Source organism: Mesoplodon bidens, assembly GCF_964165515.1.
Source record: "Mesoplodon bidens genome assembly, chromosome: 12".
In the NCBI taxonomy this organism is placed as follows: Eukaryota; Metazoa; Chordata; class Mammalia; order Artiodactyla; family Ziphiidae; genus Mesoplodon; species Mesoplodon bidens.
In genome coordinates this window covers 78,416,175-78,443,512 of record NC_138168.1, presented here as the reverse complement: position 1 = coordinate 78,443,512, position 27,338 = coordinate 78,416,175, and the positions used below count along the sequence as shown (strand labels likewise).

General features: G+C 48.0%; 1 protein-coding gene across 1 annotated transcript in view; it reads right to left on the bottom strand.

The window, feature by feature from the left end:
• PPP1R14C (protein phosphatase 1 regulatory inhibitor subunit 14C) overlaps positions 1-27,338 on the bottom strand; it is a gene marked incomplete at its 5' end in the record, with an annotated part of 86,040 nt that overhangs the window by 20,659 nt on the left and 38,043 nt on the right. The window lies entirely within an intron of this gene.

Genomic DNA, 27,338 nt, shown 5'->3' with positions numbered 1-27,338 from the left:
AAAAAAACTGCACTTCTGAGTATGTAATGGGGGATTGGCAGATTATAGGAAGAGTAGTGAGACTTGCAGTTTCCTGCCCAGGGCAGATCTACCCTTCCCTGATCTTTTTTGGGGGGGTGGGGGGAGGTCCGCATCTCCCTTCCTAGCTCTGGGTCTGGGAAAACCTGAGCGTGCCGCGCACTTCTGAGGTAGGGCTCTTGGGTCCGTATCACCCCAACCCCGGTTACAGACTCAACCGAGACTAATGGGGGTTCTGGGAACAGAAGCTCTTTCAAGACAAGCGTCCCCGCTGGAGAACCGGCTGAGGAAGCCTGTAACCTAGAAACTGCCGGCAACAACCGTGCGACCACGAAGGGAGAGCCTGACTCACGGTGGGCAGAATGGGGAGAAATACGGAAAAAGAGGGTTCTGGATGACGTCACCGCGTCAAACCACTTCTGAAGCCCACCAACATTCTAGTAAAGCCCCATTATTGTGAGTCAAGTTTCATATTCCTGCAGCCAAAGACATCCAGTCCATAACAGGGGGCAGGAAAGTCCAGCTGCAATGCGGTGACAGACCTCACTGATTTGGAATCTGCAGCTCCAACCCACAGCAGATCTTGGCTTCCTCTCATTCTGTCTGTTACCTGATCTTCCCCACATCTCTGAGAACGCTGAGAGAAGATCGCATTGAGGAGAGGGCTGTAATTTTGCATTTCCCCTTCCCACGAGGAGTCACCTGCAGGCCAACTCGTCCCAGCCACAGGGATGGCCGAGGAGTGTCTGCAGAAGCCATGGAGAAACCTGTGTGGGGGACACCTGTGCGGACCCCTGGGCTTAGCCGCTCTGTGACAGCTGTGTTGTCTGGTCTTCAGGGGCAAGGCTGACCTTCTGAGAACTTCCTTTCTAGTAAAATGCATTTACTAATAGTGCTCAACCATTCTTTTTCCTGCTCCAGCACAAAAGTGACGACCCAAGTGTTTTGAGGAAACTGAGGAATATTATGCACCACTGTGAATAATAATAAGAAATATGTATATTGGTCTCTGCCTCCAGTTCCTGACACAGAGCTCCTAAAACCCTTGTAAATAGGGGTGCTGACTTTTGTTTCTTTACTACGGTGAGATATGCAATCCATACTGGAAAGCGCAGATAAAGCAGAAGAAAAACGGAACCCAAAGCAGAGGGGCAAGTCTAACATCTTAGTCTTATTAAGGTTAAAGTCTCTTTTAAAAGTTTTAATAATAATACTAACAAAAAATGGGGAAAAAAGGCATATCTCCTTAGAAAATTCAAATGACCTTAGAACTAGGAAAGAACACTTCTTACTGGGGAGTAGGGATAGGAGTAAAATTAAAACATAATCACCTGGCTTCCGAGGATGTCAGGAAAACGGTACAGGGGTGGAGGTGTATCTGCCTATGGGAATATTTGACAGTACCAGGCCCTGAGACTCAATCTACATATGGCAGTGAACACAGCATCACTGCCCTCCGCTTATAGCCGGCTGAGCTGCTGTGGCTTTCCCCTCCTTCACTAGAAGCCATCCATCCCACACTTTCATCCAGCCAGTGTGTCTCTCAGACTGGCACAGAGCTGCTGTTTCAAATGAGATGCCATTTTTAAGCCCCCTCCAGGGCAGAGCAGGGAGATGGGTACAGATGTGGCCTCCATCAGCGGGGGAGGATGCTGGAGGATCCCAAGGCTGTACTCTATTCAGTCAGGATGCTGAGCACTGCTCAGCACTGGACGTGCACACAGCTTCCCTGTATGGGTACCAGCCTCCCTGGCGACCGCGTCCCCTCCACCCTGGCATTCTCTTGCCCCAACGCTGCCTGTGCCCGACTTCCGATTTTGTGTATATTTGGAATTGTGGCTGAAAGTAAGACTGCAGGGGGAGAGGGGAGTCATTTGGGGAGCCACCAATAGTGGTACAGCTCTCAAGGGTCTGCCAGACTTTCCACAGTGAAAGGACCAATGGAAACTGAAACACCAACAAAGAAACTCACTGGATTACAGAACAACTGGCAGCCCATGAACACAGATTGCAGCTGGCAAGCTGCAGTGTGGATAAATCACACATGGACCACGTGGACCCTCCCCAGGCCAAAAAATGCTGAAGCCACGGCAATCCAGCCTCTGGAGCAGCGCCGGGCACACGCTGTGTGTGTATTCTAGCAAATGTGGCTCAAGATTAATTTACCTACGTCCACAGCTTGGCGTGGCTTTAATAACCACCGTGTGAGGTCAAAATACCCAGAGCTGATTTCAGCTGACTCTGTTCAAGAAAAGCCAAGCAAAAGTGATAAACCCACAAGTATCAATCTGTGTAACAGTCTATACAGCCTCCCCCTAAGTTCCCCCACTCCTCCCCCAAAACCGTCATTTGGGTTCAGCATTTAGACGTGGTCTGGGCACCAAGTATGTATTTATGTCACAGTTTAATGAAATCAAGCAGAGGAAGCAGGTTGTAGAAACTGTTCAAGTAATCACAGCTAAGGGGAGCTCTGTGTCTGCTGTTCTGAAAGGAAATTAAAGAATAAGCGAACAATGCCCCCAGCAGAACAGCACAGCCATGGGTTTCCCTGCAAACATTGTTCAGCTTTGAAGCCCTGCCAAATTTGGTCAAACAGGCTTTTACTTGTATAGCAAAGTAGAGTCGCACCCACACAAGCAGCATCTGCAATTAGGTGTCCTCTCAGCACGACTGCATTGGGCTCTCCCGCAGGCGCTGACCACACCTGACCCATTTTTCCCAACCCTTGAGGTCTGGGCTGTATTTCAGTTTAAATTTGCTAAGATGAAATACAGTTAAGAATCCAGTTCCTCAGTCACCTTAGCCACATTTCAGGGCTCAGTTGCCACACGTGGCGAGTGACTGCTGCACCAGACAGTGCAGACATGGGGCCTTTCACACCGCTGGACGGGATGGCCCTTGAGTCCAACTCACCCTCTGGCCCAGACAAAGCGAAGCCTCCTCCTGTCTCAAAGGAGCTTGACAGGAGTAAAGAAAACAGCTAGCACCGCAAGGTCACTACCAGGCCCCAAGGGCATGTGGCTGGGAAACCCTGGGCTAGGCTTGATGCAAAACAAGTATTCACTGGCTGAGTAATTACAACAAATCACTAGACATCGGCATTTTCTCCCAACCTCTGAGCTTCTCATTACCCCCACCCACTTCACTCAGAGGCCAGGAGGAGGTCAGGCTCAGCACACATACCAGGAGTGTGGAGCAGGGTGGGTTCTGAAGGTCGGCGATAGTGAAACCAAAGCCCCACTGAGGACATGGAGATGGGGGCCATGGAGGTACATGTAGGCAGAAAAGACCGATCTAGTATCAAGCATAGAATCCTGTGTATATTTGGTATTAAATATTTTTAATGAGTGTAGCAATAGTCCAAATTCAATTGTTCTCTGGAGCTCTACCTTCTGTATAAAGCAGTATCACTGAGTAACCCCGGTGATAGATAAAATCACTTACCAGGGACTGACTACACCCACAGCCTACTCTGGTTTGCCAGAACCTAGCTGTGTTTGGGGGATTTCCCCACGTTAAAAATAGATCTGCAAACAGGGCCTCTGGTGACAAAAACGAAACAACCTCTTAGGAGTGGCCGGGGTAAGTCACCAGCTAACAGCATCCTATATTCACCTTCTTGTCGATACCCACAGAATGAGGCCCTTGACCATGTCTGTGCATCTTTCTGGTTGTACGTCACTGAGCATCCACCATACACGAGCACGGTATCAACACCGTGAGGCCCTGCTCTGGAGGGGCAGCCGAAGCATAGAAACAAATGATATCCAACGGCACCAAAAGACAGAGACAAACCCAAAGTGCTTTCTGATTAAGGAGGGGAAAGCTTCCTCCTGGGGCAGGCGGGGAGGGCTTCACAGAGGAGAGAGCATGTAGGCTGGCCTTGTGGAACGGCAGGATTTGGATAGGTTTAGAGGGGGAGAGAGCGCACCCAAAAGAGGCAGAATGGTACACACAGAAGGCAAAATACAAGGGTTGTTCTAAGCACAGGGTGTAGAAAGGTCCTTGGCCTGGAGGTCAGACAGCTCTGGGCTATGAATATTAATGACTATGAACGCCAGAATGAGAGCTGAGGCAGGTGGGGTGCAATAAGGAGTAGTGAGGAGTGCGGCAAACAAGAGAAGGCATGCCCCAGGGAAAGGCAGCAAAAAGCAAAACAAAACAACCCTCCAGGGCTTCCCTGGTGGCGCAGTGGTTGAGAGTCCACCTGCCGATGCAGGGGACACGGGTTTGTGACCCGGTCTGGGAAGATCCCACGTGCCGTGGAGCGGCTGGGCCCGTGAGCCATGGCCGCTGGGCCTGCGCGTCCAGAGCCTGTGCTCCGCAATGGGAGAGGCCACAACAGAGAGGGGCCCGCGTACCGCAAAAAGAAAACAAAAACAAACAAAAAAACTCCTCCATTTCCAACTATTGTAACCTTTTAGGAACATGTGCTCTATGCTGCCAGATTTTCCAAGTTTTCAGAAAAGCTGAAAATACAGAGTTTTAATATTAAAATATCTTTTTTTTAAGTTGGTTTACAACTCTTTAAAATATTGTGAAAGATAAACAAAACCCATCAGCCTTCATGCTGCCAGTTTGTCCTCAGCCTGCAGAGACTGTAGCCAAGGAGGGCTCCAGAGCAAGGGTGGGAAATGCTGGGAGAGCTGGCCCAGCAGCAGGGCCCCGGGAACGAGGAGGGGGCAGGGGAGGCTGCTGAGAGGCGGCCATCCCGTGGGAGGTATCAGGGCCTGGATGCCAGCGGTGGCAAGAATGGAAAGTTTTTTGTTTTTTTTTTTTTTCTTTCGGTACGCGGGCCTCTCACTGTTGTGGCCCCTCCTGTTGTGGAGCACAGGCTCCGGACGCGCAGGCCCAGCTGCAATGGCTCACGGGCCCAGCCGCTCCGCGGCATGTGGGATCTTCCCGGACCGGGGCACGAACCCGTGTCCCCTGAATCGGCAGGCGGACTCTCAACCACTGCGCCACCAGGAAAGCCCTGGAAAATTTTTAAACAGTGATTTTAAACAGGAAGGGAAAAGGGATGGAATTTGGAGATGAACTGGATGTTGGAGGAGGGAGAAGGGAAAGGTAGAAGGAAGGTGCAGGGTTTTTTTTTTTTTTTTTTTTATTGCAAAGAAGGTCATTTTTTTTTGATGTTGGGGGTAGGAGTTTATTAATTTATTTTTTTGCTGTGTTGGGTCTTCATTTCTGTGTGAGGGCTTTCTCTAGTTGTGGCAAGCAGGGGCCACTCTTCATCGCGGTGCGCGGGCCTCTATCGCGGCCTTTCTTGTCGCGGAGCACAGGCTCCAGACGCGCAGGCTCAGTAGTTGTGGCTCACGGGCCCAGCCGCTCTGTGGCATGTGGGATCCTCCCAGACCAGGGCTCGAACCCGTGTCCCCTGCATCAGCAGGCAGGTTCTCAACCACTGCGCAACCAGGGAAGCCCCAAGGTGCAGGTTTTGAGCCCGTGAGGTTTTGGAGAAACATGCAGTGACAGAGAGCACGCCTGGGACCTCAGAGACACTCACAAACCAACAGGCAGTTCAGAGGGAAGCCACCTCCAGCAGCCACCAACCCTATGCAGAAGGAAGACCCCACGCTGCCACTGCACAGGGACACATGGTAGCGCCGAGGGCCAGAGGCACAGCCCCGCGCAAGCAGGACCTCAGCCGAGCCTGCGACCACCCGGGGCTCAGGCACCAGGATGCACTGATGCAACGAGTATTGTGTTCCCGAAACAGACGGCCTGCAGTGAAAACACACATGCACACTCACACACACGTCCAACTCGCCAGAAAATTCACACCACGAGCCCTGTCAAGTGTGGCGTCAGCTGTTAAAAAAATACAAATGCTCACTGATCTCCACAACAGTGAAGGGGGCAGGAATGCTGATGCTAAACCAGCTTGAAAATGGATGATGGTTTTCACGCTCCACAACACACAGATCAAGGGCTCCCCGAAAGTGACAGTGGCTTACAGCTGTCTGCGTCTCTGTCCCAAGATAAGGACATGAAGGACCGTGAGATTAGAGTGCAGTGGACACCATGGCAGTGAGAGAGAAACGTGGGCAGCAGGGGTCGGGGTCGGGGGGCACTGGCCTATTCTGACAGCCCACACTCCCCAGGGCTCCCCTCCACAGGCCTACGGGGAAACTGGTGTAGGAAAAACCTAAGAAGAACAGAGGCACACGGGCTCCCAGGGACTATGTGAGTATTATTATTTTCTCTGTGAAAATATTTACATTTCATGTTTTTTTTTTTTTTTTTTGCGGTACGCGGGCCTCTCACTGTTGTGGCCTCTCCTGTTGCGGAGCACAGGCTCCGGACGCGCAGGCTCAGCGGCCACGGCTCACGGGCCCAGCCACTCCGCAGCATGTGGGATCTTCCCGGAGCGGGGCACGAACCTGTGTCCCCTGCATCGGCAGGCGGACTCTCAACCACTGCGTCACCAGGGAAGCCCTCATGTTTTCATTTTAATGAACCCAAAAACACTTCTATAAGCAAGCACGTTTATTCTAAGAATCGTCTGGATGACCACTCTATAATCACATCAGCCCTGTGTTTATCATCAAGCAGCATTAGGTTAATGACCTAATGAGAAAAAGGCCGAAGAGTAGATTTAATGCATAACTGACTTACTTATTCACACCAAGTGAAGCCCGAAGCCATCGCTCAAAGGACTCTGTACTACCCCCAACTGTACCTAATTCCTCTCACAGAAAGAATGACATCAGCCATCCCAGGTGATTCACGTTGGACATTTGAGTTCCGTTGGTTGGTTACTTTGTATTTAATTTGCAATTTTGATTTTGTAATCAGAAGAACCAAAAGCATAAAGAGTTTTCGTTTTAAGTGGTACATATCTAAATAGTATCGTATTAAACCTTTAAGTCAGCCCTGGAATCGGCAAGAAATTTTTTCTAGTTAAAAAGGAGCCCAGGGCTTCCCTGGTGGCGCAGTGGTTGAGAGTCCGCCTGCCGATGCAGGGGACACGGGTTCGTGCCCCGGTCCGGGAAGATCCCACATGCCATGGAGCGGCTGGGCCCGTGAGCCATGGCCACTGAGCCTGTGCGTCCGGAGCCTGTGGTCCGCAACGGGAGAGGCCACAACAGTGAGAGGCCCGCGTACTGCCAAAAAAAAAAAAAAGGAGCCCAGCCTACCCTATACACATCACTGTGGAATATCAGAACACTGGGGATGAAGCGGAGATCTGGGAAGCTTTCAGGAGGAAAACAGGTCACACACAGAAGGACAGAGAATCAACGTCACCAAGATTCCCAACAGCAACGCTGTGAGCTGGAAGCCAAGGGAACAATCATTCCAAAATCCTGAAGAGAAACGATTTCCAACCTGGATGCCTACATCCCCCCAGACCGTCGACTAGGAGTTAGAGAAAAAGTATAGACATTTTATGACACATCAGGCCTAATATCTTATATGTTTACCTCCCATTTCAGGAAGAAGTGCTGCACTGAAACAAAGAAATAAACTAGGAAAGTCACCTGTAGCTGTGGACCATGAAGGCCAGAGGGCATAAACAAATCAAGACTGAGGGCGGAGGCTTAAACAGCTGGGAAGCTGAGTGAAGGGAGAGGAGATGAGCCTATTTTTAATACGGGCAGGGGGTCCGGTGCCTGATGGGCACGCATCTGCTGGGCCACTTCGAGGGGCTGCGGCAGGAGAGGCCTTAAATGGAACTAAAATGAGGTAAACAATTTGTCAGTCATTCCAACTTCAACACTGGCGAATGGTACCATCCCGTGTTACTAACACGTCCCTAATACACACTTGTTTTAGAAGTTAAATAACCTTCAAAGGCTGAAGCTTGCTCAAACAGCAAAATCCCCCAAACTCCCCCTCTAAAAAGATTAAAGTATCCTGACTGAACTTCATCCTATGATGAAGTGAAGGGATGGTTTAAATAGTATGCAGAGAGGCTGCTGTCCCTGCTGCCCAGGGGAGCAGGTCTGGACGCCCCTTTATACCACACTCCCCGCAGCTAAGGTTCATTTCTGGGGCATCAGCACATACAAATGACGGCTGCAGCAGAAAGCAGAAAAGCTACAGGGCACGCCCTGTCCCGAGCACCCCCCTTTCCTCCTGCTTAAGAAAATACACTGTGATACCAGTGAGCAACACTGACATTATTTTACAAACACCCAGAATATGTTTTAATTTTTTGATGGTTCACTACCTTTATTTGGTACTTTCACTATTATCATTGAACCAATCACTCGGGACACAACCTCGTGTCACAGCAGCCCAGTTGAGGACTGTCGCCCTAACAATCAACAATATAAAACAAACGCCAGCTCAGAGATATAAAGATCCACACTACTGGTCACGTGAAAATCCATGTGACATCTATTTACTGAGGACCTGCTATATTCCAGAAACTTTCTAGACGCCGGAGGTAAAGAATGAGCAAGTGACAAAAATACTTGCTGTCATGGAGATTAAACCCTGATGGGGGGGACTTCCCTGGTGGCACAGTGGTTAAGAATCCGCCTGCCAATGCAGGGGACACAGGTTCGAACCCTGGTCCGGGAAGATCCCACATGCCGCGGAGCACCTAAGCCTGTGCGCCACAACTACTGAGCCTGTGCTCTAGAGCCCTCGGGCCAGAACTACTGAGCCCATGTGCCACAACTACTGAAGGCCGCACGCCTAGAGCCCGTGCTCCGCAACAAGAGAAGCCACTGCAATGAGAAGCCCGCGCAGCGCAACGAAGAGTAGCCCCCGCTCACCACAATTAGAGAATGCCTGCGCACAGCAACGAAGACCCAATGCAGCCAAAAATAAATAAATAAAATAAATAAATTTATTAAAAAAAAAAAACCCCGATGGGAAAGACAGACAATAAACACCTAAGTACAATACATGATGTAGCAAATGGTGATAAATATTTTCAAGAAAAAACAGCAGAGGAGAGGGACAGGGACTAATACGATAGCTGGAATTTTAATAGGGTGGTCAGAGTAGTGAGAGAAAGATCTGAAGAACAGACCTGAAGAAGGACCGTGCTGAAATCTGAGGGAAGAGCACGGAAGGGGAATAGAGCAGGTGCCCAGGTGAGTCTGAGAAGCAAGGTTCCCAGGGTCACTGCAGTGGACTTGGGGTGGGGCCCCTGTAAAGACTCTGACTTGGACCCCGACTGAGACAGAAGGCTCTGGGGGTTTGAGCAGGGCATGGTGTGATCTGATTTTCTTTTCTTTCTTTTTTTTTTTAACATTTTTATTGGAGTATAATTGCTTTACAATGGTGTGTTCGTTTCTGCTGTATAACAAAGTGAATCAGCTATACGTATACATATATCCCCATATCCCCTCTGATTTACCTTTTACAAAGGCTTGCCCTGGCTGCTTTGTGAAGAAAGGGCTGAGGGCATAGGCAGGACCACTTACAAGGCCACAGAAATAACTGGGTAAGAGATGACACTGGCTTAGACCAGGGTGACTGCACAAAATGTATTCTGCTCTTATTTGGGTCACCGCTAATCCAAACCTCAAAGGGCAAACTCCTCTACGTGCAGCTGCACCGGTTAACAAGGCGGGCTGAGCCAGAGCGTTTTGCGAGGAGTAGGCCCCAAGGCCCCCCTCTTGAGCTCGGGTGGGTGCGACGGTGGGTGTGAGCTGTTGGCAGTGAGGGAGGGCACCTGGCGAGGGTGCCCAGGCCGAATGTTAGGGGAGACGACCTAGATGCTGCCTGGGAAAGCATGGAGCCAGCTGAGGGGCTCCCCCCAGGCTGCACCCCGGTTTCCTTCCCTGTCCTCCATGCACGCTGCTCCCCTTTCACAGGGCAGCCGGGGTGGGCCTCGTCCACCCCCAAATCTGTGCCCTTCCTAAAACATTTAGCAATTCGTTTGAACAAACGATTGTCTCTGGAGAGAGAATCATAACTCTCCAAACAAGGTTTTTAAAAAAGGACTCAGAGTCAGGGCAGAAAGGGTTATACGTCTCATCCTTGGTCCCAGGAGCTCACGAGGCCACATCCTTCTGTGATAAAAGGACACCAGGGAGATCTGGGTCAGAACCTGCATGTTCCCACACAGGCCTCAGGCGGCTCTGCTTCTCAGCACATATGATACCCCCCTCCGGCAGGGGACACATGGTGGTGAGCCCAGTGCACGGAGTTTGGAGAGAGACAGGCCCAGGTTTAAATGCTGTCCCTCCCCCTTACAACTGGCGTGAGCGGGGCAAGATAACTCACCTCCCTGGCCCTATCTCCCACACCTGGAATTCTCAGGGCAGGGTAAGAAGCTGGCCTGAAGGTGCCTGGCCAGGTAGTGCAAACTAGCAAATGGTAAGATGACCTCAGAAGGGGCTCAGTTGACTGGGCACTTTTGATCACTTCATTCCTCTTTAAAAATAAGTAAATAAAGTTCAATGTAAATGTCTCTTCCAAGAACTCTTTCATTCCCGATGCCTGAAAATGGTAAGTAAAGACCTAGAACATTGACAACTTGTTCAAAAACATACGGATTAAGAGGAGAAAAAAGAAAAAAGAAAATGTAAGCAAAAATCCCCAGACGCAGAGCTTTCTGGAAACAATAACACTTGGTTCTGCATTTCTGCATATGAACATTAAAGATGCACAACCGGTTGCTAACAATGCCAAAGTGACAAGAAAACTGGGAGGTTGTCCCTAATAAGGTATTTGAAAATAAGGGATGGCTAAGGCAGATCACAAGGATGACAGGGACAACCTTCTTCGCCATGGCATACCTGAGGACAGTGGGGACAGGACATCCTAAAGCTCTAGCTACAGCAGATGGACAACCACCATCCTCGTGCCCCCTGGGCTGACAGCAGTGCCTGGCCTCTGACCCTCTGATCTCCATGGCAGCACCTACATCATGAGGAACACCACAGGTAAGCTCCCAGGTGGGTACCGAGGGAGTGGAGGACACGGACATTAGGACACCATGAAAAGACGGGAGGGACTGGGCAGCTCCAAAACATAACACGAACAAGGCAACTCAGCAATGATCTCAAATTGGCCCTGGACTGCAGGCGATGAATGAGGACACTGGAGAAGAATAAAGTAGAGTGCCAGAGGACAGGGCTGATGTCGTCCAAGGAGAGCAAGAGGCAATGGCCGTGCAGCCTGTTTCCAAGAAGTCACACTTGGCTCTGACCCGCTTCCCATCCATTCAGTGATCTGGCCAGGGATGTCTTCTGATAGAAGAGGGTATACACTCACCTTTGCAGTAGAACTGCTTAGGGACCAAGCAAAACTTTTTAGGCTGGAAACCCTCAATTTACCCCCCAGGGTGTCACAAAGGCAATCATGACTCAAAGTCTGGTACAGCCCAATTCTTAGAGAAGGCAGTTCTCCCAGCTACCAAAACTTTCACTGAATCATTCCGACGGGAATATGGAGTCACTGTGGTATCAGATTTCCTGAACACAGAACACTGAATCCAGTCATTTTCCAGCTCCTACCTTGGGAAGGCTCCTACATCAGCCAAATGTCTTCAGGACTGACAGGTGCGGAGAAGAGCAGGACTGAGAAGGTGATGTGGAAATGCCACTTGGAAGAGACGCCAGGCGCCGAACAGAAATTGTGATTTCCACATGGAGACTTCCAGGTGTGGACCGGTAGCCACGGTGCAGATGGAATTCGAAAGACTTGGTGAAAGGAGCTATCAAATCATGAGAAGACGTGGAGGAAACTTCCTGCATATCACTAAGTGAAAGAAGCCCATCTGAAAGGACTACCTACTGTATATGTATGTCATACTGTACGACATTCTAGAAAAGGCAAAACCATGGAGACGGTAAAAAGATCAGTGGGTGTCAAAGGCTCACAGGAAAGGGGGGTTGAATGGGTGGAGCACGGGGCATGTTTAGAGCAGTGACATCATTCTGTATGAAACTGTCATGGTGGATCCATGTCATTACTTCAAATCCCACAGAATGTACAACACGCAGCGTGAACCCTAATGTAAACTATGGACTTCAGTTAATAATAACGTATCAATATTGGCTCATCAATTTAACAAATATACCAGACTAGATACCAGTTGTTGGGGAAACAGAGGGAGGGGCGGGGACTGTGAGCGGCGTATGGGAGTTCTGCACTTCCCGCTCAGTTTTTCTATTAATGCAAAGCTGTTCTAAAAATAAAGCCTACGGATTAAAAAAGAGAAAGACTACTGTTGGGTGGTGACAACACATAGCAGTGGGAGAGGCTGACCCTCCCGTTAATGGCCATGTGAATCCTTATTACAGTATACGGAGGTGTAAAAAGTCCCAAGTGTGAGTCAAACTATGACATTCAGCCAACTTAGGTGCATCCAGGCACTAAGCTCCACCGCGGACCAGGATGAGGGTGTAGGATGAGGACCCTGGGGGCAGACTGAAAGGAGCCTGCTCGGCCTGAGTGCAGGGTTCGACTTCATGCTGGAAGGGCCGCATCGGTGTCAGAGGGTACATGGGCCCAACTGCCATTGGTCAAACACCAGTCTCAGGGAGACAGGCCAGCCCTCTCGTCCCCCCTTAAAAGTCATTGAACGAGAGCTTCCGAGAGAACTCAGCAGACCAAAGGGAGAGCTGCTTTATGATTAGCATAATAATTTACATTTAATGAGGGCTTACTCTGTGTAGGCAATGTGACTCTTCAAGGATACCTTGCCCCTGACCCCTCCTCTCCCTCTGTCCCCACCATCAAATCATCACCAAGTCTATCAATTCCACGGCTTAACTGTCTCCTGAACCTGCACCTGTACCACCTCCCAAGTCTAAGCTAAATCATCTCTTACCTGAATTATTCCAGGACTCTCTTAACGGCCTCCACACATCCACTCTCAATCCCCCTCCAAATAGTTTCCAACTTTGAGAACACAAATCTGTCATTGTCCTGCTGAGAACCTTTAGCAGTTTCCCATGGTTCTTAAAACCCAAATTCTTAACCCAGCCTACCAGGCTCTGGATGCCGGGCCCCTGGCCTCCTCTCCAGCCTCATTTAATTCCTCCTCACACTCCCCACTTAGGCCTCCACAGGGCCTTTGCACATGCTGCGTGCATATGTGGTATGCAATACTCATTAGCTCAGCAGTTACTTCCTTGGTCCCCCTTGTAACGAGGTCCCCCTCCCCACCCCTGAAAAGTGCGTTCCTAACATCATGCATCTCTCCTTTGTGCACTTACCAACAGATAAAATTTACATCTGTTGGTCTCCCTCCCTAAACTCCAAGTCCATAGAGCAGCGCGCCTTGCACAGGGCCTGGCACACAGTAAACCCTTGAGAATCATTTTTTGAGTTAAACAGTGAACAATTCCCGGAGGTGGGCATTATTATCATCTCTAGTTTACAGATGGAGTGTGTCAGGGTCTTGACCAATGGGGCTGATAGGTTTAGTTTCAAACCCGGACAACCTGACCCAACATGTGTGCTCTATGTCTTTCAGGATGAGGCACTGTTGGGGAAAAGCTCTCTCCCTTTGATTTCCGTGACTTTTGGAGCATCAAGGGAGAATGGCAGAGCCTTGTCAGTGGTCGGGCCAGCAGCCAGGGAGCCCTCCAGGCACTCGGCACATCAGAAGCAGCCGGGGCACCCACGGCAATCTGGAAGCAACTCTAAATTTCCATGGACCACACCCTTTGTGAGATAGAAGCAAATGGACTCAGGGTTTTAGGGCAAGTCTGGGAATGACTAACCATTTCCAGAGAACATGCTGGAGGCCTGGGCCTCACCTGTTACAAATCCTATGGAGGTTTTTTGATTTAGACGTTGCCGTTCTCTGAGCCTGTTGCATCTGCACCTGAGGGGACTGTCCAAAGGGCGGGAGCCAGGGGCTGGGCCAGTCCCCACTACCCTCCACTCAGTAGTGAGAAAGGAGTGCTCCCCAGGCTGGAAGCTGGAACTGGATGGATTTCCTTAGGGTGCATAGGATACGCCTAAGTCTGGAGACTTGGGTAGAGAAGGGTTCAAGGTTACCGAGAAAAAAAAATCCTCAACTGTTCTGTAGAAGCAAGTAATTAGGATCCTGACACCAGGAGGGGCGGTTGTGATGTATCGCCAAGTCTCTTGGGGCTAAAATCGAGTTTCTTTAAGATCTGATATTTGGAAACTTACGTGGTTTTAAAATGTATGTCCAGTAATTGTTTATTATTGTTCTCCTACAAAAGTACTCAATTTTTAAAATGTCAGCGGGTTGCAACCATGCCACTGAAGATTTAAAGTGTACTTGAAGAGAATTTTAAAGTGTGCCTCGGAGACTCAATGTGGGATGGCAAAAGAAATCAAAGGTTGGGAAACCCCAGGTGCACGATGAAAGCAGGGGGAACGGGCAGGAGCTTCCTTCTCCAACTGATGATTCCCCACTTGGAGAGATTTTTCCAGAGCACTTCTCAGCTAGAAACTTGAAGGTCTCTTTCTCAAGTCATGATGCATAGAATACCTGCCCCCAAAGCCCCCTGTGGAGATGCAGATTCCTGGGCACCCCCCTCAGGGTCATCTGGACCCTAATGTGTAGGGAGGAACTCAGAAGCCCCACAGGTAACCGGAGCCCAGGGGAACTGAGGCCAAGTACAGCTTGCAAACCACTACTTCAGGAGGTTCTGAGTGTCTACTAAGATAGTGACAACAAAAAAAGGAAAAGCCTTTCCTTGTCCGTGGTGGCTGATTTCCACAGCCCTTTAAAAACCTTCATTCTGCACTGGCTGCCTACCAGGGGCTGGGCAGAGGCTGGGTGCTGAGGACTAGAGCATGAACAAGACGGGAGACCCACACCTGTGTACAGAGGATGCTGACGGAGGCAGGTGGCCACTACTCAAAGGCATGCTGCTGCTTGGCGTGGCAGCAAAGCTCAGCTAAGTGAGTGGGAGCCGGCTGCCCTGTCCCGACCCAATCAGGGGCCCGGGAGGTTCTCTCCAGGCCCAAGGCCACCGCTGCTCTGCTGCTGCTCAGGACCCTCTGCAAACAGCTGGCACTGCTGTGATCACCTGAGTGTTTCCCAACTCCTGCCGGGGCCTCTGTTTTGGAAATGAGTCCCCAAAAAGCCATCTTCCATAGCTTTTGTAATTGTGCAGGTCTTAAACACAGGAAAATGCCCAGGATAAAGGAAGCTGCCGCAGGGGGACTTGAGCCATCCACCAGCCCTCACCAAGGAGCTGCCCTCCGCCCGTGGGGGACGGAGGTCATCTGACAACAGCGCAGCCAGAGCAGGGCCTAGTCCAGGGCCTCCTCCGCATCGACCGTGGCGGTCAGGGGACCGATGTCACAGGCAGATTGCTTCCACACTGGAAAGCGATACCTACCACCAGACATCCCATAACTGCCTGGAATTCAGCAATCTGCCAACCTACAAAGCAGCCCTTTAACTTTTGGGCCACTGGCCCCCTTCTCCCTCACTTCACAGATCCCAGGGACGGGGCTAACATCAAATTCAATTCAAACAGTTGGTGCCTTTTACATGCAAGCCAAGTGCCCCCTGGAGCCACAGGTCTGCTGGAGTAGCTTCTGGAAGCGGGTGCTGGTGAGAAGAGGTCCACAGTGGAACCTCCTAGACAAACGATAGGGAATAGAAAGCAGTCTTCACCTGAACTGAACCTGCAGCGGGTCCAGTTTAAATTCTCAGGCGGGGCTGAGGTCTCACCCTGGACTCCTCTCCTGACTTTCTCTCTCCCACAGAAATGCTCCCCCATCCTCCACTGGTACGTGGCCGTGGCCGGAGGAAGGCAAGTTCAGCTGATAATCCTCGGAACCCCCCGGGCAGTCCTTCTAGGACAGAGTTTGAATCGTTCCCCCAGGCTACGTGTCTGGGAACTAAAGGGGTGAAGCAAGCGGCAGAAGTTCAAGGCTTAGTCAGTGGTGGATGGAAGGTTACTAGGTTTATGTGACACCGCGGGGAGGGGAGGGGAGGACACCCAGGCCTTCCCGAAACCCGGGAATTCTCATCTGTCCTCCATAAATGCTGTCAGCCCTGATTATGATAGAGCTTCCCCTTTACAATAACAGCGTTGTAACTTAGACCCTGGGCAAGTCACATACAATTCCAGTAATCCCCCAAACTCCAATTCTGTTCTTCTGATTCAGTCACAAAGGAAACTTCAACTAGTGAGGCAACAGGTTGTCACCTTACCTCCATCTGTGACTTTTGCTACTGGAACAGACACTCATTTGAGATCACAAATGTTGGCAGGTGGAACAAGAGCGGGGGTGCCACACTTCTTCATTTTAACAAGTGAATGGATTGAACTACAGATTTATTTTTCAAAGGAAAAAATGGTGACAAATAACAAGGGGGGCAAGTTTCTTGCATCTACTACGTTTTTATTCCCAGAAAGGTGCTGAATGGTCTAATCTTTCCCCAAAGCTTTATTTATTTTGTCCTGAGCAGAGAACTATTTGGATTGAAGATGATACACTCAAAACCACCTTACCAATTTTTTCAAAAAGTCCTTAGAACAGAAATTAGATTCAAGAATCCGATGCCTGCTCCTACCCTGCTAAATATTGACATAAACGGGGGAACAGAAGGCCTCACACCTAGTGGACACTCCATAATTACCCGTGAGCGACTGCCTGAATGATTTAGTCTGAGTCCCAATGGGCCTTTGCACCAACGAGCTAACTCTGCTGTTACAAAGGCAAGCAGGGCCGAAGATTTATGATGGCCCAGTTGCCCCCATGACCATAAATCTTCGCCAGCCTCTAGGCTGTCTGAAGCAGCCCAGCTAGTACTCAGCGGGCATAACGACAGTGTATTGTGATGATTCCCTTCTGAAAACCCTGTTGTTATTCCTACTTGGAAAGGGAGGGTCTACTAGGACTATAGTCCTCAGAGTCTATGACGCAGGACAGGAGAACCCCGTTTCTCCCTCACTGAGACAGGTTCTTCTGCCCAGACAGTGACCAGGCCAAAGGGTCTCGGGCCTTCTCCCCTCGGTATCCAGTGAGCATCGGTAGATGGGGTGCCAGCCATTCAGGGCAACCACTGCCCACAAGCGGACACTGTGTTAGCACCTGGAGTCTCCAGCAGCCCGCACTCTGCGGTCATTGGCACATTAAATCTCATCACGGTCACGAGCACATTAAAACTCATCAAGATGTATATCTGCCGTCTCCGCCAGCAAACTCAGAGCTCCAGGAGGGCGGGGGCTGGGCTTCGCTTATTTTAGTAACCCTCATGTATAACATGGTATCCAACCCACATACCCGCACAGTGAAATTTTTATTGAGTGAATAAATGAAACCCTCTCCCAAATAAAATGCTTAGGCCTAAAGCTTTACCATTAAACACGCTTTCTAGACTATTCAAGTTAAGAATGAGGAAGCCCTATAATCGCATGGGTACTTAATTTCCTCTTGAAATTGACCCAGAATTGGAGATAAGATAATCATGCAGGTTATATAAGAGAGGCTGTAAATAGTAACTGCTCTAGGTAAGTAAAGATAGTCCAAAGAGAAAGTGGGCATACATTCTTTTTATAATTCTTGCCTTTGTTGATTGATTCAACCCAGACAGAGACCCTCTTGGATCTATTGTTATATTTATGAACTAGCTCAATCTCACCTTTAAATTCAATATCAGTGATTAAATTCAATAAGCATCAGTACTTAAACAAGAGGATTTCCCCTTGACTCATTGAGATGTTATAGAATAGAAAACATCTACTGCCAAGGAGTTTAAATAAATGAAACAGGGTTTTAAATTATGGAACAAATTATAAGAGCATCTTTTACATTTTGTAGTTGGCCAAGGCAGGCATTTAATCAAGTTAACAAATGCCAGAACTGTTGGTGCTAAAGGTGAAATGAAGCAAGAGTAGCCAGCCCCTTACTAAGTAAAAGGGTTTGTAATGTCAGAATGAGGCGAGGCCGATGTAACTCAATACAAAGTAAAATATTTTAAACGAGAAGTTTTTTCATCACTTCAAAATAACATTCAAAAAACCAACCTAGGATAATAAATTGTTACTTGGTAGACAACTGGAGAGTTCTTCCTTTAATTAATGGAAAAAGAATGATTTGTAATTGACATGTAAATCATGGTGCGACATCATTTGGTTCTCCTCACTAAGTTACACACACCACTTAAAAGTCCTGTGGACTGTATCCTTCTGTACACATTCTTTAAAAAGAAAACAAACAGAGGTGTGCAATACAAAGATAAATCTTGGCTCAAGCTGTGTCCGAATCCTCAGAAGGGTTATGGATCAGTTGAGTAACCATTTCTTGGGATAAGAGAAGGGTAATCAAACTGGAAGAGGGATGTGGGGGAAAAAGAGCTAAGAAAACCATGCCCACATCAGGCATTCAATGAATGTCTGCCAGAGAACTGGATGAGAGGCAGGGTAAGGAGGCTTAGGACAGTGGTGTCAGGAGCCACATCATAGGAACGACAGTTGAAGGAAACGGGGAATGAGCTATGATCAAGCCCAGCTGTTCAAAACCAGAATGGGCTGCACTGGAAGGCCATTCCAGACCTGAATGACCCAGCAGAGGCGGATGGAGGGCGCCATCCCTCCTCCAGACTATAGTCTCCTTTTGGTTTTCAGCGTTGATTCTTGGGCCCTTTCTCCGGAGATGCAGATGAAGTAGGCCTGGAGTGGATATAGAAAACTCCACTGATGACTCTGATAAGCAGTAAGCTTGGGAAACACGGGACTTGATAACCTCTAAGCTTTTCCCTCCATGAATCAAGGCCTGGCCTCTACCTGTGGTCCAGGGGTAGCCTACACAACAGATTTTTACTTTGCAGTTAAACGAGATTAAGAGAGGAGACATGCAGAAAGGGAACCAAGCACTCAGAATATTCCAGGGCCTATCTCCTACATGAAGCTTAGAAACAGACAACATGGAACTGCAAACCAAGTGACTCATTCTGCACGAGTCTGAAAGCTCCCGCCTCCACAGACATGGGCGTCCACACCTGGAATGCTCTTCCGTCCCCATCTACACCTCACTCCCAGCTTAACACCACTCTGGGGCCTGAAACCACTTCCTTGTAGAACAGATGGCAAGGTAAGCTCTCTCTCTTTTAATGCCTCATATCGGGATGGCACTTAAATAATGATTCTAAAGATAGGTGTTACGCACATGTCTTTTCCGTCATGCTATCGAGAACACTCTGAGAGCGTTATACAGTCTAATTTATTTTCGTGTCCCTCCCCATTCTAAGCACCATTCTTTGTGCATAGTGACCACAAGTAAACATTTGGCAGATAAATTCATTCCACAGATATTTATTGAGTGCCTACTATATGCAAGGCATTGTTCTAGGTACTAGGAATAGAGTAGGAAACAAAATAGACAAAATCCTCGTCCTCTTGGAACTTATTTAGGTATGCAAAAAATAATGTTAAATGGAGATAAGTACTATAAAGAAAATTAGAGCAAGAAAGGGATATAGGAGGGGTTGAGGTATTGTAATACCAAAAATGTTGACTGTGGAAGCTTCAGTGTGAGTAAAGCGCTGAAGGAGGTGAGGGAGTGAAACATGCAGGTGTCCAGGGGAAGAATGTCCCAGGCAGAGGAACAGCAAGTTGCAAAGCCCTGGAGAGGAAACACACATGGCTTGTTCAGGAAAAGAGCAGGCCAGTGTGCAGAGCAGAGTCAGTGAAGGGAAAAGAAGCGGAAGATCAGAGAGGTAACGGGGTGGGGGTGAGGGTCAGATCAGGCAGACCCTGTAGATCAGAGGAAAGACATACACATGACTTGACTTACAGTAACAGGATCACTCTAGCTCCTGTGTTGAGAATAAAGGGGGTAGGAGGCAAAGGAGGAAACAAGGAGAACAGGTAGAGCTAAAATAATCCAGTTAAGAGAAGTAGGTGATACAGATCACGGTAGAGGCGGTCAGACTCTGGTTATACTTTGAAGGTAGAGCCAATGGGATTTGCTGACCGCTGGAATACAGGATGCAAGGAGAGGACGGCTCCAAGGTTTCTGACTCGAGGAACCATTATGATGGGGCTGCCATTTCTGAGATGAGCAAGATGGGCTGGAAGAGCAGTTGAGGGAGGGATGGAGCTACAGATCAGAGCTTGGTTCTGGACGTACTGAGGCTCAGCCGCGTTCTAGGTATCTAAGTGGAGATATAGAGGATGCTGTTGGATATGTAAGGACGAAGTTTGATGGACAGGTCCAGGCTAGAGACATAAATTTCACAAGTGTATAGATGACATTTTAAGCTATGAAACCAAATAAGAACCCCCAAGAGATGGAATGTAGAAAGAAAAGAGAAAAGGTCTGAGGGCTAATCCTTGAGACCTCTAATGTGTAGAAGTTAGAAAGATGTGGGAGGGTGTTTGGAAGGTCTTCCATGAAGGAAACCAGACCACAAAGTCTGGGAGAATTTGCTGATTCTTCAGATGTGGAAATCCTCACAACAAAAATAACAAGGCAGGGAGTCAAGATGGTGGACTAGGAGGACGTGGAATTCGCATCTCCTCACAACTAGGGCACCTACCAGGCACTGGAGGGGGACCACAGACACCTAAGGGGACGGGAGGAACCCCCAGCGACCGGGTAGGACGTGGGGCGTGGGGGGGAGTGAAGGGGGAGGGGAAGTGGGATGGGACTGGCACCCCGTAGGGCGGCTGGGGGACCGGGAGGGGTCCCACGCCTGAAGGGGGAAACGGAGGAACCACTGGGAAGGCAGAGGATCAAAAGGGAGCGTGGCCAGGTTTCCCCCGCCCACTTGGGCCCCCAGGAACCTGCTGAGATCCCGGGCCTGATCCTCGGCCCGCCAAGGCCCCCTCCAGCCATGCGGGTCCTGAGGGAGCGGGAGGGAGGGAAGGGGGAGCAAAAGTAAAGGCTGGACCTCGGGGACGGCAACCCTGAGGGGTGGCTGGGGGAGGGGAGGAGTTCCTACACCCAGTGGGACCCACCCACGGTTAGGGGTCCAGCGGGCACAGGGGCGACCCTGGGGGAGACAGTGGGGGAGGAGCGGGAAGGGAATGGGGCCAGCGCTTTCCCTGTCCACTTAGGCACCGGGAAGTCTCTTGGGCTCCCAGGCCTAATCCTCTGCCCTCCGAACCTCCCTCCTGCTGCGCACAGCCCAAGCCCCGCCCCTACACCCCCGCCCCCAGGGCCCCACCTCTACACTTGGAGACCCCGGCCTGGGCCTAAACCGCACCCACACACCCTCCTCAGGGCCCTGCCTCCAAGCTCCAGAACTCCACACTCCTTTCCACGTGCTGCGTCTTCCCTTCTGTGCAGGTCCTAAGCAGAGGCCCCGCCCCACGCTTGAACGTCGCCCCACCTAGGCTGTGCCCTACATTCAAAAGTCACCTCCCCACCCGCCTAGGTCCTGCCCCACCCTAAACCCTAAACCCTGTCCCTACCTAAACTCCGCCCCCATGGCTAAGGCTTTTTTTTTTCTCTTCTTTTTTCCTCTTCTGGATTGGGGTCCTGTTTTACCTTGTTGATTCATTGTTGTTGATTCTTTTATATTTTTATTTTTCCGGATAAATCTTTTATTTTTCTGATTTTATTTTATTCTTTTTACTTTGTTAGTGATCTCTCCTTTTGGCTTGTTTCCTCCCCCCACCCTTTTTTTTTCTTTTTTCTGTTGTGGTTTTATTTTACCTGTTGCAGTTGTTTCAAATATAGTTTTATTTTTCCTAATATATTTTTTATCTGTCTAATTTTATTTGGTGTTTTATTCTTTGGTATTGTACTGCTCCATTTTTTCTTCCTTTTTTTTTTTTTTTTTTTTTTTTTAACTGCACCATGAAGCTTGCGGGATCTTGGTTCCCAGGCCGGAGGTTGGGCCCGAGCTCCTGTGGTGGGAACTTCCGAGTCCAAACTGCTGGACTAACAGAGAACCTCAGACCCCAGGGAATATCAATCAGAGTGAGGCCTCCCGGAGGTCCTCATCTCAGCACCAAGACCCAGCTCTATCCAACTGTCTGGAAACTCCAGTGCTGGACATCTCAGGCCAAACAACCAGTAAGACAGGAATACAGCACCATCCATCAAAAAAAAAAAAGAAACGACAAAAAAATTTGTTACAGACAAAGGAGCAAGGTAAAAACCTACAGGACCAAATAAATGAAGACAAAATAGGCAACCTACCTGAAAAAGAATTCAGAGTAATGATAGTAAAGATGATCCAAAATCTCGGAAACAGAATGGAAAAAATACAAGAAACATTTAACCAGGATCTAGAAGAACTAGCAAACAAACAGTGATGAACAACACAATTACTGAAATTAAAAATACTCTAGAAGGAATCAATAACAGAATAACTGAGGCAGAATAACGGATATATGAGCTGGAAGATAAAATGGTGAAAATAACTGCCAGGGAGCAGAATACCTCTAGGACAACATTAAATGCACCAACATTTGAAGTATAGGGGGTCCCAGAAGAAGAGAAAAAGAAAAGGTCTGAGAAAATATTTGAAGAGATTATAGTCGAAAACTTCCCTAACATGGGAAAGGAAATAGTCAATCAAGCCCAGGAAGCACAGAGAGTACCATACAGGATAAACCCAAAGAGAAACATGCCGAGACACATAGTAATCAAACTATCAAAAATTAAATACAAAGAAAAAATATTAAAAGCAGCAAGAGAAAAGTAACAAATAACATACAAGGGAATCCCCATAAGGTTAACAGCTGATCTTTCAGCAGAAACTCGGCAAGCCAGAAGGGTGTGGCAGGACATATTTAAAGTGATGAAAGGGAAAAACCTACAACAAAGATTACTCTACCCAGCAAGGATTTCATTCAGATTCCACAGAGAAATTAAAAGTCTTACAGATAAGCAAAAGTTAAGGGAATTCAGCACCACCAAACCAGCTTTACAACAAATGCTAAAGGAACTTCTCTAGGCAGGAAACACAAGAGAAGGAAAAGACCTACAAAAACGAACCCAAAACAATTAAGAAAATGGTAATAGGGACATACATATCGATAATTACCTTAAATGTAAATGGACTAAATGCTCCCACCAAAAGACACAGACTGGCTGAATGGATACAAAAACAAGACCCATACATATGCTGTCTACAAGAGACTTCAGACTTCAAGACTTCAGACCTAGGGACACATACAGACTGAAAGTGAGGGAATGGAAAAAGATATTCCATGCAAATGGAAATCAAAAGAAAGCTGGAGTAGCAATTCTCATATCAGACAAAATAGACTTTAAAATAAAGACTATTACAAGAGACAAAGAAGGACACTACATAATGATCAAGGGATCAATCCAAGAAGAAGATATAACAGTTGTAAATATTAATGCACCCAACATAGAAGTACCTCAATATATAAGGCAAATGCTAACAGCCATAAAAAGGGAAATCGACAGTAACACAATAATAGTAGGGGACGTTAACACACCACTTTCACCAATGGACAGATCATCCAACATGAAAATAAATAAGGAAACACAAGCTTTAAATGACACTTTAAGCAAGACGGATTTAATTGATATTTATAGGACATTCCATCCAAAAACAAGAGAATACACTTTCTTCTCAAGTGCTCATGGAACACTATCCAGGATAGGCCATATCTTGCAAATGAAGCAACTTACAAAGGGTTAATCTTCAAAATATATAAGCAGCTCATGCAGCTCAATATCAAAACAACAAACAACCCAATCCAAAAATGGGCAGAAGACCTAAATAGACATTTCTCCAAAGAAGATATACAGATTGCCAACAAACACATGAAAAGATGCTCAACATCACTAATCATTAGAGAAATGCAAATCAAAAACTAAATGAGGTATCACCTCACACCAGTCAGAATGGCCATCATCAAAAAATCTACAAACAATAAATGCCGGAGAGGTTGTGGAGAAAAGGGAACCCTCTTGCACTGCTGGTGGGAATGTAAATTGGTACATCCAGTATGGAGAACAGTATGGAGGTTCCTTAAAAAAACTAAAAATAGAACTACCATACGACTCAGCAATCCCACTACTGGGCATATACCCTGAGAAAACCATAATTCAAAAAGAGTCATGTACCACAATGTTCATTGCAGCACTATTTACAATAGCCAGGATGTGGAAGCAACCTAAGTGTCCATTGACAGATGAATGGATAAAGAAGATGTGGCACATATTTACAATGGCATATTACTCAGCCATAAAAAGAAATGAAACTGAGTTATTTGTAGTGAGGTGGATGGACCTAGAGTCTGTCATACAGAGCAAAGTAAGTCAGAAAGAGAAAAACAAATCCCATATGCTAACACATATACATGGAATCTAAAGAAAAAAATGGTTCTGATGAACGTAGGGGCAGGACAGGAATAAAGACATAGATGAAGAGAATGGACTTGAGGACATGGGAAGCGGGAAGGGTAAGCTGGGACGAAATGAGAGAGTGGCATGGACATATATACAGTACCAACTGTAAAATAGCTAGCTAGTGGGAAGCAGCTTCATGGCACAGGGAGATCAGCTCGGTGCTTTGTGACCACCTAGAGGGGTGGGATAGGGAGGGTGGGAGGGAGACATAAGAGGGAGGGGATATGGGGATATACGTATGCATATAACTGATTCACTCTGTTATACAGCAGAAACTAACACAACACTGTAAAGCAATTATACTCCAATAAAGATGTTTAAAGAGAGAAAAAAAAAAAAAGAAAGATGTGGGAGGACCAGCAAAGGGAATGGGAAGAGTGTGGTGCCTGGGAAGCCAGATGTAGAAGAACAAGTTTTAAGGAGGAGGGGCCAATCAGCTGCATCACATCCTGCAAGTGAGATGGGCCACTGGACTGAGCACAGTGGACATGACAGCCCCCTGACAAGAATGGCCTTGGTGTAGTGCTGGGGAGAACCCAGGGTTGAACCCAGGTAAAGCAGGTTCCTTTTTTTTTTTTTTTTTTTTTTTGCGGTACGCGGGCCTCTCACTGCTGTGGCCTCTCCCATTGCGGAGGACAGGCCCCGGACGCGCAGGCTCAGCGGCCATGGCTCACGGGCCCAGCCGCTCCACGACATGTGGGATCTTCCCGGACCGGGGCACGAACCCATGTCCCCTGCATCGGCAGGCAGACTCTCAACCACTGCGCCACCAGGGAAGCCCAGCAGGTTCCTTTTTAGTGGACCTCTCACATCACCTTGCACACTGTTGACACTCCATTCAATATTTGCTCCCGAAGGAATATTCTCAAACCCAACATCACCTGCATCTTCAAGCCGTAACAGTATTTCAGAACATAGACACTAGAGCCGAGCAGACCAGGGTTTGGGTCCCAGCCCTGTCAGTTATAGGCTGTGCAACCTAACCCCTCTGCAGCTCCATTTCCTCGTCTATAAAAATGGGAATAAGAATAAGACAGCCTACCTCACTGGGCTGTTTCAAGGATTAAATAGCACACCTTTTGGTTAACACTGTGCCGGCCTTATAGTAAGTGCTCACCAATGAGAGCTTCTGTAAATCTGAGGAAGTCAAAGGTAGACCCAGGCCAGAGAAAAGATTAATCTTGATTCAAATTCTTTATCATATCTGAGTGATGCCTTTGTTTACCGAGCTCAGAATATTTTATTACGCAGCTTTTTAGGGCGACTGGCCTCTGTCCAGAAGACCGCTTAGCAACCACGAGATCTACAGCCTCTGAGAATCAGGAAAGCCCCAGAGTAGAGACTATAATATCCACTGATTAGTAATAAAAAGGCAAAGTCCTGAACCATAATCAGCTATGAATCAGTGACTTAGAGCTTATGTGTTTATTTTCTCTAAGAAATCTGTGTAAAACACAAACCATCACAAAGCACAGGCGTAGGTCTGGTCAAATAGTGCAAAAGTAAATAAGGCAGTCCTCTGTTTTTCAAAATAATAATAGCTAATATTTATCAACACCTCTGTGCCAGGCATTGTGCCTGTAACTTTTACAATCAAGCGTTTAATTACTTCTCATCTCAACCTAATTGTAGGTACTAGTATAACAAGTGAGGAAACGTAGACTTCTAGAGGTTCCATGATTTGTCCTCCATCAGGCAGCTTGACCCAAAGGTGATCTGACCAGAAACATCTTTTCCCTCCTTTAACCTGCAAGTGAGATGGAGAATCAAAGCCAGGCTAAGAGCTGGGAAGGCCTTGGTGGGCAGTGACCTACCTGACCTTCCCCTTCCAGGAGTTGGTCTGTGTTGGGGGCAGTGGGAAGTTACAACCCAGAACAGATCTGTGTGACTCCATCGATTCAGAAGACTAGGAAGAAGGGGGGTGGATTCAGAACAGAACCAGCCAGGATTAAGATTCCAAACCGTAGTTGTCGGTGTTAAGATGTCTACGGCTTTCAAACTCTACCGAGAGGTATGCTTATAATAAAACATTCCATATCAGTCTGAATAAAGGTTTTAAAGCTTCCAAATGGGAGCAGCCCTAGAATGTAAGGTCAGACAAATGTTCTCACTGAAAGAAAAGCTAAAACAATCAACATCCACATGATGAGCTTGGCTGTCACCAGAATCCCTCCAAGGTTTAAAAGATGGCTTGATAACATATTGCGGATGAGACTTGGGTATTTCCTCAGTCCTCCACAAGGCGACCAAAACATCTGCCAAATTCAATCAGGGACACGCAGGTGTCTTCCTTATCAAATCAAGAGTCCAGAGTCTCCCTCAAATCCAATAACAGTGACCATGAAAAATGGGACGAGGATGTCAATTAAGTCAAGAAAGAACACTGCAATCTGCTCTATTGCATTCTGACCTCCGTCTGAGCTGGCACTGTGTCAACAGAAGGAAATACGTTAAGAAGCACAGCCGGTGAGGGATGAGGCATGGATGCAAACATTTAAAATGTGTCACTCTTTATCTGGCACTCTGGGGGGAGGGAGATCCCACTGCCTCTCAAGGATTGATTTCAGTCAGATCCAGAAAACATAACCCAAAGGAGGGGGAATTTAGGGAGTGAACAAAGGGAAATGAAAATACCTCCTACAAAGGCAGCTCCCTTTGTTCTGTTCACCACCAATCTTTTGATCTCCCTTCTCAGGACCCTGGTGCCCCTGCCTTGCAGGACAGCTGCCCTGAGCAAATGACCACTGTCGCCTTCCTGCTAGACATGACATCCATCCACTGGCAAGTCCTGTCAATCTCACCTCCAAGGAGCACCTGCACCCACCGCCTCCCCCCAGCCTCACCCCCTTGGTCCAGGCTACAGGCCCCCTCCAGCCTCCTTACTCTCTCTCGACCTGGGCACTGTCTACACACAGCAACCACATGGGTTTTCTCCAAATTCTGATCTGTCTTCAAACACTGAGAAACAAAACTTATAGTTTTAGAATGTGTTGGATAAACATCTGTCTGACCATCTAATTAAGCTCTTACCAAAAGAAGAAAGATTCAAGTAAATAGATCATCTCACCATAAAACCAGCAAAGCCAGAAGTATGTAGATTAATCTGTTGAAATTAGAAACAC